Genomic DNA, 19,835 nt, shown 5'->3' with positions numbered 1-19,835 from the left:
AGAAAAGCCTAACAATAGAGATGTAATCTGAATAAATTAATTAAATAAAAAATTAAAAAAAGAAATACAGAAAAGCCTCGCCCTGGGGTTAAGGCACCCCTTCATTATCTGTTATAATGAAACCTCTTCAAGTGGTACTTATGTAGAAAAATGTTCCAGAAAGAAGAGAGAAACTTTCTTAAGATAATCTATGCGGTCCTTTCCCACTCGGTATGTTACATTTGGGGGGAAGTAACGTAGCTAAGTTCTGTTTATCAACTGACTCCCTTAAATGTGGTGTGCGCCTCCAAGATTCTCTTCCTAGTTCATGAGCACGTGGAACCCTCTGTCTTTGCCCCACCTGGCCACCCACTTCGCCAGGACTCAGCAGTACTAGCGAGGGAGAGCTAAGTTTCACTTTCTTGCAGACAAGTTTCTCCAAGCCCACCCAGAACCAATCGCCTGTGGAAGCCAGCATTTCCAAGGGTCAAGAGTGCTTCTGTCATTCTCATAGAGGAGAAAGGGCAGATTCCCAACAGGGCCAGGCTGAGAAGCAGTTTTCATGGTCCTAAAATAGCCATGGCTAGCCCATCTCAGCTTCTTCTCTGGCGTCATCCCACTGCCCTGGAAAAGAAGGTCCTTACCCTGTGCGATCTGAGGTGTGCAGGCCTCTCTCATTCTGTTCCAGGCCCCGAGAAGAAAGTCTAAAACGAACAGCTATGGAAGCTAGGTCCTCATCCAGGAAGGGAAATGTCCTAGGTGCCTGGCAGTACAGGAAGAGGCCAAGTTCCGTGAAAGTGTACTTCTCCGGACTTCTCTTTATACCTTGAGGGCTTGGGCTACCTCTAGAAGCAGAAGGCAGATGTAGACCGCAGTCTCTTGTAGGACAAACAGTTTGTCATCAGCCTGCGAGGGAAAAGTCAGATCTTGTTATCTTTGTAGGGCAAGCATCCCTGGTACCCATTGGCAAGGTGGGACAAGGCTATCCAACCTTTTCAACTTCCCTCACCTCCGTTCCATCCAGGCAGACAGGAGCCCCTTCAAGGCTGTTGTAAGATAATACCCTGGGTTCCCTAGAACAACCAACCTCTGAGCCCTGACCAGTCCTCTCCATCAGGATCTGCAGGTCTCTCTCTCATGTTTAAACCCTGCACTCCACTGTCCCCACGAGAGACAAAGAGGAACACTTGACGGAGAACCAGTGATTCTGTTAAGGGAAAACCCACACACAGCCCAGCCAAGCCTGTCCCAGAAGTCAACAGGCAACTTTCAGGACTCAGACACGGAACTGAAGACATCAACCTATGATGCCAAGACTCAGACACGGAACCGAAGACATCAACCTAAGATGCACCCACATTTACAAAGGCAGAGAAGGCGTTTCTCTTCAAGTCCAAGGGAATAACCACTTAGCCCCCAGATTTCATTCAATGTACACTGGCAATTAGAACACTTGATGGTTTCTGCTGAAGCATCTGCCACCGGGCTTCTGGAGGCTACGCAGGTTTCCTCCACGGCAACAGATACTCAAGGTTAATTCACAAGTTTGAGAATTTGTGTTAAAACGATTGGCAGGACTAGAAGGCTCTTGAGAGTCGTGAGTCGAAGTCTACAGACTCACTTATCTGCCCTCAGCTCCCCTGCTCTCTTGTCTCACCATCCCTTGCCCCAGCCCCATGCACTCCTTCATCCCTGCTCAAACGATCAGCAGCCTACACGAGGCAAGGCACTACTACACTCCCGAGGTCTCCAATAAAGGTTCTGCCCCAACCCCCACCGGCCACAGCAGCACAGGACTGGGGAGACATAAATGGGATGAGGGCGCATTGCTTTCTTTTTTTGTGTGTGGTCTTTTTTCAAGACACAGTTTCTTTGTGTAGCTTTGGCTGTCCTGGACTCGCTTTGTAGAGCAGGCTGGCCTCAAACTCACAGAGATCCTCCTGCCTCTGCCTCCCAGAGTGTTGGGATCACAGGCATGGGCCACCATGACCGGCTAAGGCACATTTCTTAAACATCATTAGGAAGACCAAAAGAAAAAAATAAGCCCATTTTTAAAACATCATTAGGAAGATAAAACAAAACCTACAAACTAAAATGCCACAAAAAATTTTCCCAAAGACATTCAAATCATCTTAAATTATTGTGACTTTTATAACAAAAGTCCTCTATACAAATTCAGTGAACTGGCTATTTGAAATATATTATGTAAATATTAAAATACTAGGAACAGGCAAACATGACTTCTATAATAAAATATTTACATCATAACCTAAGAAAATATATACAAAATATAGGAATGTTTGTTATATTAAGACAAAAAAGTGCTTACCCATTTAGTCAATATTACTAGCAGCTTTCACATAACAGCTCTCTGTAAGAACTTGAGAAACACCAGTAAATGAAACAGGCCCTGCCTAACACTTATGACAAGCTATGCAACATGTTTTCACATGTTGGAAGATGCTAAGCACCATGGGAAACCAATAGGCTGCAGGATGAGAAACTCTAAACTGTATGAGGGACAATGGCATCTGAATGGACAGTCCTGAAAAACTGTACTAAGTCTATTCAAGAAAAACATGCAAAACGTTCATTAACTCTGTTTAAGAGATTCACACTCATTAAAGATACCAAAGGCAAATAATCCCAAAATGGGTCCTGAAGACAAATTGGTATGTTTAATAAATTCAAGACTTGTCTGCCTCCTTGCATTTGTGTCAGAAAGGAGCAAAAGGCCCCGTTCTAGAGCATTTTCCCAAGCAATGTCTGCTCCAAAAACGAGCCTAGGACCCTACCTCTGAGACAAAACTGCTAGAATCTTTCTTGCTGTAGAAAAGGTGGGGGAGGAGATGAGTTCTACCACACCAGCCTCCAGCTGTGCTCATGAAATGGAAGGAGACTTCTAAGTAAGTCATTGTGGAAAGGAAATAGCAACAGCTTCTAAACACGGTGCTTTCTCAGGAAGACTCGGTCAGCCCCTCCTGTGGATCCTAAAGAACAAACAGGCAACGATGGGACCCAGATGGAGAGTCCGTCGGGAGACAGGACCCCCTCCTTTTGGAGGCCCGGCACAAAGGTGCTGCTCACTATGTTCAATTAGTGACTTTCATTCTGCCTTGTGTAAAATAGATCTGCAGGTGTATTTGTTAGAGGTGAGTATAGTTTCACCTGTAGCAAAGGGAAGATGGCCCAGGCTATTACAGATGCAGGTGTGCTGAGCGGTGATGAAGAAATGGGCAGGTAAAGTTGAGCCTCCTAGCTGGCAATGAGAGAGAGAGAGAGAGAGAGAGAGAGAGAGAGAGAGAGAGAGAGAGAGAGAGAGAGAGAGAGAAGAAGAAGAAGAAGAAGAAGAAGAAGAAGAAGAGGAGGAGGAGGAGGAGGAGGAGGAGGAGGAGGAGGAGGAGGAGGAGGAGGAGGAGGAGGAGGAGGAGAGGGGAGGGTGTGCAAAAGAGAAAGGAAGAGGGGGAAAGGGTCTTCATCTAGGACCTGCAAACTCCCAGAGCACCGTCCAACAAAACCCACAAGGAGACTCATCAAAATGCAGACGCTGGAGTCAAAGTCTGAAGCCTGTGGTTTTAAATTTCTGGAAAGGCCCCCAAGTAATACTGACAGTGCTGGCTCACTCCAGAAACAGCAAGTTCCCTGTGGAATCCACAAACGTCTGCAGGCTCCCTGCAACGATTCACAGAATGTTCTGGGCAGGCCTGCGTTTCTCTACAGAGTGATCAATGCTACCATCAGATTCTTAGGATGATACCATTATGTATCGAACTGGCTCAGTGTGCCCGTGACTGCGATCAAGTTATAATGGCATCTTGAAGGGGAGCCCTGATGCCATGTGACTGTGTTCACCACAAGGAGCATGCCGCGTGACAAGCCAGGCAGACACTGGTGCAGCTTCAAGGCAAGGGACACCAGCTCTGGCCATGGCCTGGGAGTGATGACAGGACATAGGTGAAGAACTCTGTTTTCCAGGTTCTAGGGAGAGCAGCTTGGCTCACACCTGCATCTCAGGCTTCTGTATGTCTCTAAGATTCCCAATTTTATGGTGCTCTGTTAGAGTAACCCTAAGAAGCTAAAACTGAGTCTAAGATATACAACCACACTGCGAGAAAGGAAGAGACTCGCAAAGACTGTAGAGATACAAAAGGTCACTGATGACGTTGGTAATGTCCGCAGTCATCACTGGCAATTTGCAACTGTTCTGCCCTATTTAGCTTCCTTCTTCCCTTGTATATTTTTTTAATGCTTCTTTCTTCTCTTGTCTCTTTCTTTCTCTGAAAGCTTCAACTTGTCCTTTTTTTCTCAACCTCCAGGAAGCCACCGCTGCCGGACTCCTCAACCTGAAAGGAGGATCCTGCAGTTTTCTTCCTGGCTCAGGGACCCCTCGCCATACTTTCTGACATGGTTTTGGTTCTCTTTTAATCTTGTCCTTCCTTGGCTATTTTTTTTTAAAGTGCTTTTGATGCACAGTCTTAAAGACTTGACCTATTTTGTCCTATGGTCCTGGTCCTTGCCTTCCTGATGACTGGACTCTCTGGTTTAGTGGGGAAAGCTCATAGACCACCATCTGGGCTTCCAAGGGTCTCCTCCACTTCTAAGTGTGTCCATGCCCCCCCACACCCTCCATGTCCATAGTCAAGGACCACTGTCATTGTCTACTGAAGGGGACAAGCAAGCGGAAAGAAGATGTTGTGGCGTTTACTAAGCACCCAGAATGTGGTTTCACACATATTTATTTGCCATCTTCACCCCAGATACAGGCTTACATTGTCGGAGTGATAGAATTATTATCATTTTCCCCTCATGGATCCATCTTCCAAACTAGGACACCAAGTCACAGGGCTTAGGGGCGCAGAAAGTCTAATCCATCCGGGTCTGCTTCCAAAGCCAGGGCTCTCAATCACAGCCCACACTGCCTGTCTGAGGCCAAGCTAAACAGTTAGACGGGGAAAATAAAAGCAGCCGGGCTTGACTGTGCTATCTCGAAATAACAAATATTTTGGTGTCACGTTACCACAACCACCATCTGCCTGTGGGTGTGCCAATGGCGGGGGCCACTCTATCTGATGCAAAATTGAGCACTGTCAGCTGTTTGACAGACAAAACCGCTCCATGCAGAGCTAGCTTTCCACTGGCCGTTGTGCACACAGCCACAGCTTTCACTTCTCTGCAATAATCCCCAAACTCTGAATTTGCAACACCCCAGGGTGTTTCTAGTCACTATAAGGGATTTTGAAAGAGTCTTAAAAATTCTCAAAAACAAATTAGTGTCAGTGTACTTTAAGAAGTAAAGAGGCTCTGCACTAGGCCTGCCAGGGTCACAGAAAATCAGTATCCTGAAATCCAGCCACGAGGGGCCACTCCGGTGGGCTGGAGGAAGAGGGTGGGTCTCTTCCTGCTGTTTCGTTTAGATATGTCTTTCTCCCCACCAAGCGGAAGGATCTATCCTTCCTCCACTTACGGGGATAAGCCTGATATACAATGCATGAGAAAACAAAACAATCCAAAGGCTATACAGATTTCTGAGTGAAGGGAACAAAAAAATAAAAGTATGGAGCTGGTTTTATTAGGAGAAAGGAAAGCTGGTAAGCAAGACTGTCATGTTCTGGAATGGCCCTGAGTGGATCTGTGCCTCTGTGTCTGCTTCCCTCACCTGTAGTGGACGGGTACAGCACTCTTTAGTAGTGAGCCAGGACCAAGAACTGCTAGTGTGATTTATGCTTTCCCCAGGTCTCCCTTTGTTTATCACCTGACCAGGGAAAAAAGCATCCACCTAATTAGTTTCCTAAAGGATTCTTGGGAGCATCTTTTTTTATTTTAAAAAAAAAATCACTTCTGCTATAGAAACTAGTTGTGATTTTAAGTGCAATCGTGCCCCCTTCTAGTCAGGCTAGAAGTCTATATAAGTCGGATTCAGGGCTGGCTCTACCAGTCACTGGATGTAAAGCCAGATGGTGGCATTGCTCTCTGAGTCTGGCTCCTCGTCTAGGAAGCTATAAACAACGCTGGCTTCTCAGGACCGGCTGAGCATCCCTGGAGGTCATTCGTGAAATACTTCCTGGGTGTTAAAATACTTCAGAAGCTTTTCCCCTTTGTTCCTCAAGCCTTGACCAGGCCCCAGCAATCACTCACTCACCTTTCTGCAGACTGCAATGAGAGATGAAGTCACATAACAGGCAAAGAAGGGACAGTAAACAAACATGGCTTGTCAGGTTTATGCCAGAGGCAAGTTCTTGAAGGTCTCGTGTAATTCAAGACAGACTCCTCCTTAGGAGTACATGTGAAAATGGAGGATGCTTTCTAGGGGCACATAAATCTGCAGGCATCGTGGAATGATATGTCCTAATGCTGCTTTTTATTTTCTTAGCATTCGCTCTAACATCTTGCAGAGGGCTTGTTCTTGCATTTAATAGCATATGGCAGCAAGTTTCTGGGCTTCTTTTGTGTTTTATCACCTCTTCCATTCCAAACATATTGATTTTTCTGGTGTGTTTTTCATCACTGTACAACATCATCACCTACTGCACTCTTGCATGCTTTGTTAAGGTATAACAACTGAGTGTTGAAGTCACACAACAGCAGCCACCCAAAATCACTCAATGGAAGTTTGGACCAACTGTAGAAAAAAGAACCGTGGAAACTACTGACACCAGACAGAAAGAAACCAGTGTGACAACTAAGTTGGCGCCGCCATGTGGCCACAGCTAGAACATATTTTATCATGTGGTTCAGCCTACGGGTTTGCCATGGGTTCTCTGGTTTACCAACCCATCCCTGCTTCTGGCTTGGAGAAGCTGCGTTACTGGCATTCCTTTACAAAATGAAAGCCAGTGCAATGCAAAGCTGTAGAGTTTCAGGGGCTCCTGTGAATAGTGTCTGTAAGTGCCTGATGGGGCTTTGCTTGAGGCAGATGGGAGAGCTGAGGGTACCAGCTGGCCATGGAGTGGTCTGCTCTGTAAGAGCAGCTCTTTTCTCATTCCTGCAGCTGCTGTTTCTCTCCCAGGCAAGCCTGCCTCTGCAGTCTCTTTCAGCTCTCATGAGGCAAGCACCCTCCCTGCCAAAATTAACAGCGGGAATCCCAGCAGGTAGGTTTTCAGTATGGTCCTCAGTTCTCACCGGCAACACACCTCCTCCGATGTTGAGATGTCCATCCGTGGGAATTTACAGAATTAGAGAGAATGTGTGTCCTCCCAAACCTTAAATGAACTGTTAATAAGAATTAGCTACCTCTCTTCTAGTTAAATGAGTTGCTGTTTTAATGCATGGAATATTTGTGTATATTTTGAATGGACATTTCTGATCTTGATAGGATGTTGGCAAACATTTAGTAATTCAGATGACAACAAATCATGCTGGGCTACAGAAGATGTTATCAATCTATGGTTTACTTTCACCATGTCTTTCCTTCCTCATTCTGTGAAGGACAAGTTTTTGTGTTGTTTTTTCTCTAGAATCTTTGGTTGCGAGGCAGAAAACCAATGCTGGCCAAAAGAGGCTCTCTTAGCTGCTGTTCTGAAAGCCAAAGCTATTGGAGGAGATCATGTCCCCCTCCCCAGAGGATGAGGGGCTAGAACTCGGCAACCCCTGAGAGTGACAAGAGGCCCAGGCAGAGCGTCTGTTAGAGGTGGATTCAGGGTTATGGACAACCTTGAGCACATCCTCCACAAATCATGGCTTTTCAAGTTTGGTGGGATTGAATTCTTCATAAAATAGTCCAAAGTTATTGTGCTAAGCATATGAAATAGGCAATGCAGACCTTAATGGCCTGACCATCAGACCCACAAAGAAAGCAGACTTCGTGAGAAGCCATTCTGATTTCTATGATCCTTGGTCTTTGCCTCAGGGCAGAGGCCTCCCAAGGGGCCTGAAAATGTGGCTACTAACCTAGGGCGGGTGCTGTCACCTACTGCCAGAAGGAGGGCAGAAGGGGCTATGTACTCTCGGCAAGTTGAGCAAAGGCTATCCGGAGGCCAGCGACCAGAGTAAGGCAGCTTTACCAGATGTTATGTAAATCCAAGCGGACAAAGAAACCCCGGAAGATTACTTCTACCTGAAAACCTTAGCCTGAAATACACAGCTGATTCTTCCCTTCAGACATGGACAAAGTTGGCTTCATTGAAGCACAAGCAAAACCACAGCAGATGAACTCAGCGCCAAGTGTTTTAGAGTTCCCAGTGTGTGCCCTCATCTGTCAGACTAAGCCCTTTCCTAGCAGATACTACAAAAAAAAATAGCCCTCTCTGGTTACCAGCAAACTGAGAGATCTAAACCGATGGCACATGAAAGAAGTCCTCATGATATTTAAAATAAGATCATTTTAACATCTTATTCTAGCCAATAAACAACAGTCTTCCTATGAAAGTTACATTTCAACTGAATTACAGTTTACTTTCATATCTGTCTGTTGACTTAGCAAGAATATTAGGCTATGATTTTAACTTTTGCATTCAAAAATAACATCAATGCGATCATGAGACTCTGACTGACTGACCATTGTATGTGAAAAATGTGTTTGAGCACAACAGAATAAATGCTGTGCAGAAAATTGGTGTAACATATTTGCAAGTATTTTTTCTGGAGAAAACATCCATGGCTTCTACCACTTCCTAAATAAATACAACTCACCCATTCACACACACCTCTGAAAAGAACCAACATCCTAGACCAATAAATACATATTTTCAAGCCAGGCGTGGTGGCGCACGCCTTTAATCTCAGCACTCGGGAGGCAGAGGCAGGTGGATCGCTGTGAGTTCAAGGCCAGCCTGGTCTACAAAGCGGGTCCAGGAAAGCCAAGCCTACACAGAGAAACCTTGTCTCGAAAAACTAAAAACAAACAAACAAACAAACAAAAAAACCCATATTTTCTGCAGGGCCCTAAACTTGTAAAACAGTTCAAATTCATATTTGTGGTGGCTCATCACATTGAACTTTTCCCATCACATAACCCATGGACCTCAGATTAAAAGTACATATATATATTTTTTTTTTTCCAAGATCCATGTCTGCATCTTTGAGGCCAATACAATACTCTTAGTCTTAACTCTAAAATCTACATTCCATTGAGCTAGGGAAAATTACAACAAAATGTATTTCAAGTGATTGACTCTGAAAACAAGCAATGGAAACTTAAAGGCCTACAGAAGACTTTGAATTAAATTGGGGAAATGAAGACTTGAAGAAAATGTTAGATAAAGTCACATCTAATGCAGACATCACCCAGGACTGCTCTCCCTGGGCACCAAGTACATACATACACTCACAGGTTGAGAAGCATGCCGTGTTATCAAGCCATGAGGCGTGTGTGTGTGTGTGTGTGTGTGTGTGTGTGTGTGTACCCATGAGAATGTGAAATGCGTACACAGCAATGATTTCTTCCAGCCAAACACATATCTCTTAAAGTGGAGAGTCAGCCCTCGTGATGTTAATGGAGCGGAACATAAATATTGGCCAGCGAGTTGTCAAAGAGAAGCTGTTAAAGGTTGGGATTTCTCAAGGAAAATGTTAACTGCGGTTAAAGGGCCAACGTGGTCTTAACCTGATCTCAGAATCTGGAAATTTCCCTTTAAGTCTAAATACCCAGGACTCATATGCTAAATTTAGACTTCCAGCTCTGCAACTGGCATTTCGGACCATTTGGCCTATAACGATAAATCACCACACTTGCTGAATGCAGGGCTTGTGTTGGGGGCGGGGGAGGGGTAGAAATGGTTGGACATAACCAATTAATATATCAGCCTGCCTTGCAGCCTGAGGAGCAGAGGTGAGGGCACAGGCCAGTAATAAACTGTTTTTCCACATTTCAAATAACAAGCATTCCACTCCTACTTGGAGCTCCCCCCCTCAACTCCACCCACACATGCAAAGCATCCTCTTTCCTTCTCTTTTTTTTTTTTTGGGGGGGGGGTAGGTTTTTATGAGACAGGGTTTCTCTGTGTAGCCCCAGCTGTCCTGGGCTTGCTTTATAGACCAGGCTGGCCTCGAACTCACAGAGTTCTGTCTGCCTCTGCCTCCCTGAGTGCTGGGATTAAAGGTTTCTTCTCGAGACCAGTTTCTACCTTCCCGAGACCTTCTCTCCCAGTGGCCTGTGACTGCCTCAGTGTCCACTTCCCTACGTTCCTCTGCGTTCTTCAATCCCAACCCTGCTTGCTTGCTCGCCTGTGTCGCTATCTTTTCTATAATAACGGCTGACACATATTTGGATTTTTTTTGTTACATGCCTGGCTCTGTACTAAATACCTTATAGGAACAACCTCATTTAATGCTCACAGCGACTCTGTGATGTTGTTTATTATTATTCACAGCAGTGTCCATATCAGAAAGCGGAGGTGTTCGGAGGGAAAGTAACTTTTCCAGAGTACGTATTAATTATAACTCGCCAAGCTGTCTGGCTCAAGTGTGAGCCCTCTTAATCACAAAATGTTCAGGCACTAAAGTTTGGGATAATGGACTGTCTCCTCCGGTTGTGAAGCTCTTCAGCATGCCTGTATAGAATTTTCCTCACGCGACCTTCCCAAGAACTGGCATCGTGTTGTGCCACAATCAGTCAGCACTTATTGGGGAAGTAAATGAATTAATAAGTGAATGCAAGTCAATGCACCATCTGTAAAACTCAAGAAATTTTTAATTGATTTGGCCCTCCGTGTAGCATGCAGAATCAGTTCTGTTACTACATTTGGCAGTAAAAGGCGGATCAACGGCTGAGTGGCTGTCCATGCGGCTAGGGACTAGGTTTCCATAAGTAACTGTCACAGCCCTTAGCTTTTTCTTCAAAATTCCCACAGACCCAGAAGTCGAGCCTGATCCTTGGCCTCCACAAGCCTCCCAGAGGTAGGGACAGAACAGGAATTCCCCAGTGGCAGGGTCATCTCTTTCCCTGACCAAACAAAAAGGTGATTTCAATTCCACTTCAATAAACGCCCCTGAGACTCTAGCCCACAGGTTCACCAATGGCCACCCCGATCTCACCATTGAGATCTGAAAACTCTGCAACACTTGGGCCTCACCCCCAAACCAGCTGACTCAACTCAGCACTGGGGTGCACTAACAACCACCCAAATGCGCAATTTCAACCAACAGTCACTGAAACCCAACCGAGTGCTGGGTGTCAGGACCTGGGCTGTAGAGAGACGGGCAGAACAGCAGAACAGGGGAAGCTTATTGTGCATCCATGAAGGACCGCGGAGGTTCAGAAAGGGGGTGCCGGCCCCCAATGAACAGACAAAAAAAATAAACAATGTATTTTACATACAGAGGTGAGAGTCAGGCTGGGGACAGGTTCAAACGCAATGCTTTTCTTAGAGTGAAATGTTTGACTCCGTTAGCTCAGATGACCTCCACTGTGTGCTCCCAAAGACCACTAACGCCTTGTGAGTCCACGTGACCCTCACGCAGAGACTGGAAAGAGCAATACCTCAGGCTTTAACATCAGAGCTCAAACTTTTTTGTGAGACAAATGAAGACTGATGTTTGCTGTAAGCCTCTTCATCTATTAAATAGGTGTAAGAACCTGCACTTTGCAGTGATTGTAAATGTTGGGGGAACACTCTTGTGCGTTACGTAGTCAGATGCTGACTTGTGTACCCCGAGATCAGGTTGCAATCCAGACATGGGCATTGTCATGATGAATGAAATTTTTCCTGTTTCAATGTTGTGTAAACAATGCCCCCCCAATTATCTCTGACTGATTACCAAAGAGCTGAACAGCCAATGACTGGGCAGAGGAGATAGGAAGGCTGGACTTCTGATCCCAGCAAGGGAGAGGGGGAGAGAGAGAGAGAGAGAGAGAGAGAGAGAGAGAGAGAGAGAGAGAGAGAGAGAAGAAAGTAGCGAGAGGGAAGAGAAATCACCATGAGGACAAAGATGGAGCAGGAGCAGCCTGGGGAAGCCTAGATGGCAGGGAAAAGAGCGCACAGCTGGGAAGTAGCCAGGCTAGTGTGGCCAAACTAACTAATGAGATCCTAATATAAGCAGGCTAGATGTGTCACAATAGACCAGTATCTGCCCAGCTGTGGTGTTTTAAAGCTCATTAATAAACCTAATAGGTCTCTGTGTCATTGTGTGGGAGCTAGGGCAGATATCAGAAAAGGCCCCTCCCAATACCGTAATTCAACAGTAAAGATTTATATTGTCATCCAACAGACATCTACTGAGCTCCTACTGTGTCCTGGGCACAGTGTTAGGTACAGAGGTAAAATGATGGGTAACAGATCCGTGCTCTGCTCTTCATGGAATTCACAGTCTAGTAAGGGAAATGGACACGGAGAGGAAATAATGACACCATTAATGTTTGATTGTTGTAGAGATGAAAATCACCTAAGGCCCCTGAGAGAATACCACAGAAGACCCGGCCTGTGAGAAATCAGAAAACCATCCTTGGAAAAAGTAGTAGTTAAACTAAGTCTAGATGATGTCTAAGAAGAAATTAAAAGAGGAGAGAAGCAAACATCGGTTGGGAGGGGTAGCCTAGGCAAAGCGCTGTGGAAGAAGGGACCCCACCGTAGGAAGTCACCATCATAAGGAGGCTCCTTATTGCTGAGCAGCTGAAGCAGAGAGAGTGAGAGAGAGAGTGTGTAACACAGACTGGAAAGGCCAACACCTATGGGGGCGTTCAGCCCAGAACATGATGACATGGGCATTTAAGGTCTTCCGGAGAAGCAGCAGTGGCTACAGACAGAACAGCTGGGTTGCTACTAAAGCAGTCCAGGCTGCATGCGATTAAGTTTGGCTTGGGCTATACAGATTTTGAGATGTCAAATAGAAAAATAAAGGAAGAATTTGAGGTAACACGACAGTTTACTATTTAAGTAGTATTCTATAGATGGACCCACATATAAAAACAGTGCTGCTATTTGAGACAGGAGCTTTACCATAGATCAACCACACCAGGTCTGCCTTCCTTGGACCACCATTGTGAATAAAGCCCTCCACTGGTATGAGAACGCAGAGCCAAGAGCCCAGGGGGCCTTCCATAGTGCCTTTGATAACAGCCACATCCTACCTGGAGGAAACTGCCAAATAATATCCTGGAGCTCAAGAAGCAGGGCTTTACCTACATTTGGCTGGGCTTATGATTCCAAACCTATTAATAAAGTAAATTCCAAATCCCAGAAAGCCATGTCTGCTCCTAACTCGGGAGATCAAAAATTAAAGCCCAGGAAACCAAGGATTTTGTACCCAAAAATTTTGGTGGCCAACCTAACTAATGAGATCCTAATATAAGCAAGCTAGGTGTGTGTGACCACAGAGCCACGCACCTCAAGGGACGACCAGGAACTTCTTTCCTTCAAGAGCTGGCCTGACTTTTCATAGTGAACTTTGTCTTCTTGAGAAGGTGATTCCATGAGGTTACGAAGAGGCACCCACACCCCACAGGGGCTTCACTGCACAGGAGCTGTCAGCAGAGGAAGATAGAGCACAAGGCTCCTGATACAGTTACCATAGCAACCAACCCAGATCTGGACCATTTTATTCACAGACAAAAAAAAAAAAACCCAGTTCAGTGAACACTGTAGGGAAGTGGGAGCAGCTCAGATTAACCAGGCTATCTTCTGGCCCCAAGCAATCTGCAGGATAAGACCTTGCATTAGGCAAAGGTCTTCACTGTGACAAAGCAGAGGATTTGCTAAGCTCTTCGGCTCTCACTGGGACGGTTTAAGTTCTAGTGTGGGATAAAAAAAAAAACATTGCTCTTCTCAAGGCAGGAGGCCTGAAGTTTCCCATGAACTTAGTTTGAAGTGGTAACGGTCATGCCACAATAAACAATCATCCAGGTACACTCCCTTCCTCGTCACCTGGCAGGTCAGGAGACTAAAACTGACCCCTCCCGGCCTCTGAACTACAGGTGAGAGGATGGATTATATTTTCTTAAGTGGCAGCATAGCTGCAAGGTGGCTTGAGTGTTGCTATGTCACTCACACGTGGGCTCTCGTTTTTCCATCTCTGAGAAATGCATCGAGAGAAGCAGCGTAGTCTTCTCAAGTGAACACGCAACCCGTCCGTTCACCACCTCAGGTTGTATTTCTTGAGGGCTTAGGTTGTGCCATGGGCTACACAGTTGACCAAAGCAAGGGCGCTACCCAGAGTTTCACCAGGGGCATGAATTTAATTAAGGATAAATAAGAAGTTAGATCTTTTCTAAGTGTATGGGCAAAGTAAACTGCTAAATTTTGCCATGTAGTAGTCCAAGACAGGTGGCCTTCTGTTCTGCTGCCAAGAATGAGCACGCGTACACACACACACACACACACACACACACACACACACACACACACGTCTGCCATGCTACTATGGTTGCTGTTCCCTGAAAGATTTCATGAACTAGGATTGGAAGTTCAATCCACACTTGATCCGCACAACCACAGGTATAAGGTGAGGGAGTACTGGGACAGTAGTGACCTCCACCTCCTGTACTGTGCTGAGGTCCAGATGCCAAAGAAGAGGAAAATAACAGAATTTTAAAACATCATCTCTGCACATATGAGGTTTTTTGAAAACAGAGAAGAAATAACTAGGAAGTGCTTATCAAATTGAAAAAATATTTCAAATGTCTACAGAAGGAATAATTAGACTTCTCTTAAACATATAAATGTTATTTATAGAAATAACAAGGAATAGTTTTCAGGTTGCCCAAACAATTAAAAATAAATAAGTAAAACAATACTAGCTTTGACTGGCAAAGCCCCCCATTGTGAAGGGGCATTTACCCACAACTGTAGCAATCCCTATGGCTGCACCAAGCAATACAATTGTGAAGAGTAATTGACAGTGTGGACATAGCAGGATTTCCCAATCTACAAAGGGAAATGGTGTCATATGATAGCATCACCCGTCGACGCTTTAACCTAATTGCTGAGCCCCCACTTCTACTCAGTCGCGGGGGAAGTATACCTGTCAACTCAAGACACCAGTCACTTCTGGCTGAAAAGTCAAAGTCAACTCTTTTAACAGGGCAGTCCACCCAGCTCAGGCTCCCCTCTGTATGCTGGCTCTATACGCTAGAAACGGATTCTCCCCTCTAGAAAGTAATACAGTTCTGCCTGCCAATAATCTGACGTTACAGTCTGACCTTCAGAACAGCAGGCAAACAAACGTGTGTTGTTTTAAGCCACTGGGTGTGTGGTGACGGGCTACAATGGGCACTGGGAGACTCGGATTTTGGAACACGAAAGTATGGTGCTGCTCTAACAACTTGTGATGGAATAAGCTATGGACAGGACATCTGTAACAACTTTCCATCACCCCAGGATCAGGGAACTCCTAGTAAAAGGGACCAGAAAGAATGTAAAACTCTGAAAATGTAGAGGAGAGCTGTGAAATGCTGCTTCTATGAAATGCTGCTTCTGGGTGTGATCTGCCTGTTGTTGCACGCCGTCTTGGTTACAGTAGTTGTGTTTTTGTGATGACCAAAAGCAACTTGAGGAGGAAAGGGTTTAGTTGGCTTACTTCCACATAACAGTCTACCACTGAAGGAAGTCAGAGCAAAATTTCAAAGCAAGAATCTGAAGCTGAGAACTAAAGCAGAAAACTGGGCAGTGGCGGTGCACGACTTTAGTCCCAGCACTTGGGAGGCAGAGGCAGGCAGATCTCCAAGGTTGAAGCCGGCCTGGTCTATGGAGTGAGTTTCAGGACAGCCAGAGCTACACAGAGAAACCCTGTCTCAAAAAAAAAAAAAAGAAGAAGAAGAAAGAACTAAAGCAAAAGCCATGGATGAATGGATGGATGCTGCTTACTGGCTTGCTCCCTGTGGCTTCTTCAGTCTGCTTTCCTATGCAGTGCAGGACCACCTACCCAGGACAGCATATCCCCAGTTATATCAACCGTTAATCAAGAAAATGCCTAACACCCTGATAGAGGCATTTTCTCAACTGAATTTCCTTTAACCAAATAGCTCTAAGTCTGTGTCAGGTTAACAAGCGAAAGAACAAATGACCTTTCGTCAACTTAAAGACACAAACACATTTGCCATTAAACCATAAGTAACCTCATACTTATATTACTATGACAACATAAAACATAAACAACTTGAAAAGTCCCAGTCTTTAAAAATTGAAACACTTAAAAAGTTCAATCTCTTTAAACTAATCTAAAGTCTCTTTAAAAGTTCAAAGTCTCTCTAAAATACCCATGAATAACTAAGTTCCTTATTCAAAAATAAGTTGCGTGAAGAAGCAGACCACAATCAAAGGCAAAGCTAAAGCAAAACCAAATTCCAACAATATAAATAATTTAATGTGTGATGTGCGGGACTCACGATGCTCTGGGCTCTAATGGGCTCCGTTTCTCCAGCTCTGATGTTTACAACACACAACCATTGTCTCCTAGGCTATGGCTGGCTCCACTCCACTGCTGTTCTTGGTTAGTCATCCCGTGGTGCTAATAACTCCAATATCCTGCCATTTTCTCTGCAATCAGGCTGCACCTGCACCAATAGCCTCCTTAGGACTCCAGCCCTGCCACACAGTGCTAAGCCTCATCCACTTTCCATGCCTTCAAAGCCAGTACCACTCGGGTACCAAATTCAGCTGCCAGCATGAGAGGAAGCCTTGTCTTCCTCTGAGCCACAGCTTCTCCGTGCTGACTTTGAGCAAATACGCCCAGGAGATTTCACCTGACACTGTTCTCTTCTTAATCACCAGTAATTTCTCAGCTCCAGGTGACCAGTATCAATTGTCCCAATGGAGCACAGGCCTCACTTCAGTGGTGCTGGTCTCTTGTTAATCATTATTGATTCTTCAGCCCCAGCTAACTAGAACCACAGACTCTTAATTCAAACCATCACTCAGACAGCCCTAATAGAGTCTTGACTTACCCCCTGACACCTCACAAGCCAGACCTCAATAGTCTGCACTGCTCTCAGCATTCTTACCCTCCAGACTCCCACAAAACAGCCCACTGATCTCTGAGCACAAAACAGCTCTTCAAGCCCAGGGTTCAAAAGTCACTACAATCCTCCTCCAACCCCCGGAAACACGCGGTGAAGCCTAGCACAGCAAAGCCCCATGCCATGATACCAATTTGTCTTCGCTAGGTTTGCATCACTGTGATAAGCACTATGACCAACAGCAACTTGGAGAAGAAAGGGCTTGTATCAGCTTACAATTGCAGGTTAACAGCCCATCACTTGAAGGAAGGTCAGCGGGAGCTAAAGTAGGGCTGAAACCGCGAGGCAGGACCTGAATCAGACGGCATGGAGGAACTGCATGAGACCTGCTCAAGAACCAACCAGTCAAAAGTCCAGCATGGATGGGAGAGGTGTCCCAGGGATTACACACACACACACACACACACACACACACACACACACACACACACACACACACACCGCTATAGGAGGGGCTACTGGCTCGTTGGTAGGTTGCTCAAGCCCCAGTGCACACTCTATGTGGATGCGGACAGTGCTAACTAGACCCAGGAAGCTATTGATAATTTTTTTTTTTATTTAAAGGCCTTAAAGTTGGAAAGAAGATTAAGTGCGGGCACTAGGGGAGGGGGTTGAGGGGAGGTAGTAGTGGATGGATATTGTCAACAGACATTGGGTAAATATTATGGAACATTCAAAGAATAAAGAATCTTTTTTTTTTTTAAATATGTAGGGAGCCTGGGAGTTGAACAATGGTCAGAAGACGTAAGAAATGGCTAAGATTTCTTGAGAAAATTGGTAAGACACAAAGTCTATGACACAGTGGTTTTGAAAAACGTGGTTTGAGTAAGAATGCACCCCCTCACATCCCGGTGCAGTGGCACATGTCTGTAATCCCAGCACTCAAGGAGCCAAGGCAAGCAGATCTCTGTGAGTTCGAGGCCAGCCTGATCTACAAAGTGAGTCCAGGATAGCCAAGGCCACACAGAGAAACCCTGTCTTGGTGGGAAAAAAGGAAAGAAATGAAAAAAAAGAAAAAGAATGGCCCCCACAGGCTCATATGTTTGACTGCTTAGTCACCAGGGAGTGGAATTGTTGGAGAGGATTAGGAGGTATAGCCTTGTTGGTGAAAGTGTGTCACTGGGAGTGGGATTTGGGGTTTCAAAAGCCCAGGCCAACAATCTCAATCTCTCTCTCTCTCTCTCTCTCTCTCTCTCTCTCTCTTCTCTCTCCCTCTCTGTCTGTCTGTCTCTCTCTCTCTCTTTCTCTCTGTCTCTCTCCCTCCCTTCTCTCTCTGTCTCTGTCTCTGTCTCTCTCTCTGTCTGTCTCTCTCTCTCTCTCTCTGTCTCTCTGTCTCTAACTCTCTCCCTCCCTCCTCCCCTCCCTTCTCTCTCTCTCCCTCCCTCCCTCCCTCTCCCTCTCCCACTCCCCCAGCACCATGTGTACTTTATCAGACAGCAATCTGCTATAGGCATCGGAACTGCCAAAGCTGTGCGCAAGCCATGTGGCTCATCTGTTCAAGGCAATGCTCCAGAGCCCAACTCTCAGATCTGAACCTGCAAAGAAAGAGACAGGCACTGGAAGCATAAAGAAAACTCACATACACGGGTCCAAAGGCATGAGCACTGCGGCATATAGGTTGTATCATGGAAAGACATTAGCCACCTCAGCAGAGGCTCACAGACTCAGAGACCTGATGGAAACCGCCAGCACCGCCAACAACTTCAACATACGCCCAACTCTCTGAGGTGAAACCAGGACAAGCACGTTCCCCAATCTCAGGCGTATATGAACTCACCGCACTTCGCAGAGAACCTGCCGTCCTCCCACACTGTGCTCCTCTCAAACACGTCACTCACTCGACCTGGGCATCACTCCAACTCGTAGTTTAATTGTACTTAAGAAAGAGAGGCTAGCCAGCTGGCTCTGGCGGTCTCGCGAGGTTTCTCGAAGCTCTTGAGCTCCACCTTCCTACACAGGAAGTAGATGTGATTGGTTGGACATACAACATAGCCTTTCCACGGGTTAGAGAGTCCAGCTTGAACCCGAAGGTAGGAATGGCAACATAAGCTGATGATAATGAGAACTTGAGATACTGTTAATTGTCGACATGATGAAACCTAGCATCATTTGGGAGACAGGCCTCTTAGGAATGCTGGGGGGGGGGGGGCGGGGTGAGGGGGCGGGACGGGGGCGTTACCTTGATTGTATTCATAGGAAGATCCCACTATGGGTGGCATCATTCCCTGGGCTGCATAAGTGATGAAAGAGATCTGAGCAACAGCATGCACTCACTACGCTCTTCTTTCTGCCTACGGATGCAATGTGGCCAGCTGTTTCAAGAGCTCTTGACTTTCTTGCCTTGATGGGCATTGCCTCAAAATGTGACCCCCCCAAAAAATAAAAACCCTTCATCCTTAACCTGCTTTTGTCAGGGCACTGTGTCAGATCAACAGGAAAAGTAACTAAGACTGATGGTGAGGTAAAGGTGGTATTTTTAAGAAGTCTGAATGGTAAGTAAATAGTGAAGGAGGTAAAGAGCGGGAATCAAGTGAAAAGCATTTGGAATAAGTCGCTTAGGCAGAGGAAGGAGCAAAATCTCCCCAGCCACAAATAGTACCAGTAGTCCTGTAAAGAATTTTTCAAAGACTGAATTTTGGACTCTTGAAGAGGCCTTGATAATAAAGTTTCCGGAAATAAGAACCTGATTACAGATTTCTCCATTCTTCCCTTTGACTGAATGACACAAGTTGAGTCTTATCCAAAACGCTGGAAAAACTAAAAATTTTGATGGATTTGTTTTCAGATTTCTGAATACTTATATCTAAAGACTGAGATTTTGAGGGGATGAGGCCCAAATCATGAAATTCATTTATTTGTCATGTACCTTATGCACATAGCCTGAAAAGTCTTTTATGCAAGATTTTGAATAATTGTATGAGTGAAACAAGGCCTCTCGTATTAATCATTAATCATGAAAATACTCCCACAG

The 19,835-nt window shown here is 45.5% G+C and overlaps 1 long non-coding RNA gene across 1 annotated transcript in view; it reads right to left on the bottom strand.

The window, feature by feature from the left end:
* The window catches only part of LOC311580654, a 30,621-nt gene extending 11,893 nt beyond the window's left edge, over positions 1-18,728 (bottom strand). Inside the window, exons 1-2 of the long non-coding RNA XR_014773541.1 lie at positions 18,642-18,728; positions 624-885 (exon numbers count right to left, since the gene is read on the bottom strand). This is a non-coding gene — a long non-coding RNA (uncharacterized lncRNA). The remainder of the gene's footprint in view (positions 1-623; positions 886-18,641) is intronic.
* Positions 18,729-19,835: the final 1,107 nt, after the last annotated feature.

This window comes from Acomys minous (assembly GCF_964271855.1).
Source record: "Acomys minous genome assembly, chromosome: 13".
In the NCBI taxonomy this organism is placed as follows: Eukaryota; Metazoa; Chordata; class Mammalia; order Rodentia; family Muridae; genus Acomys; species Acomys minous.
The sequence above is the reverse complement of the archived record's forward strand: the minus strand, read 5'-3'. Positions and strand labels throughout refer to the sequence as shown.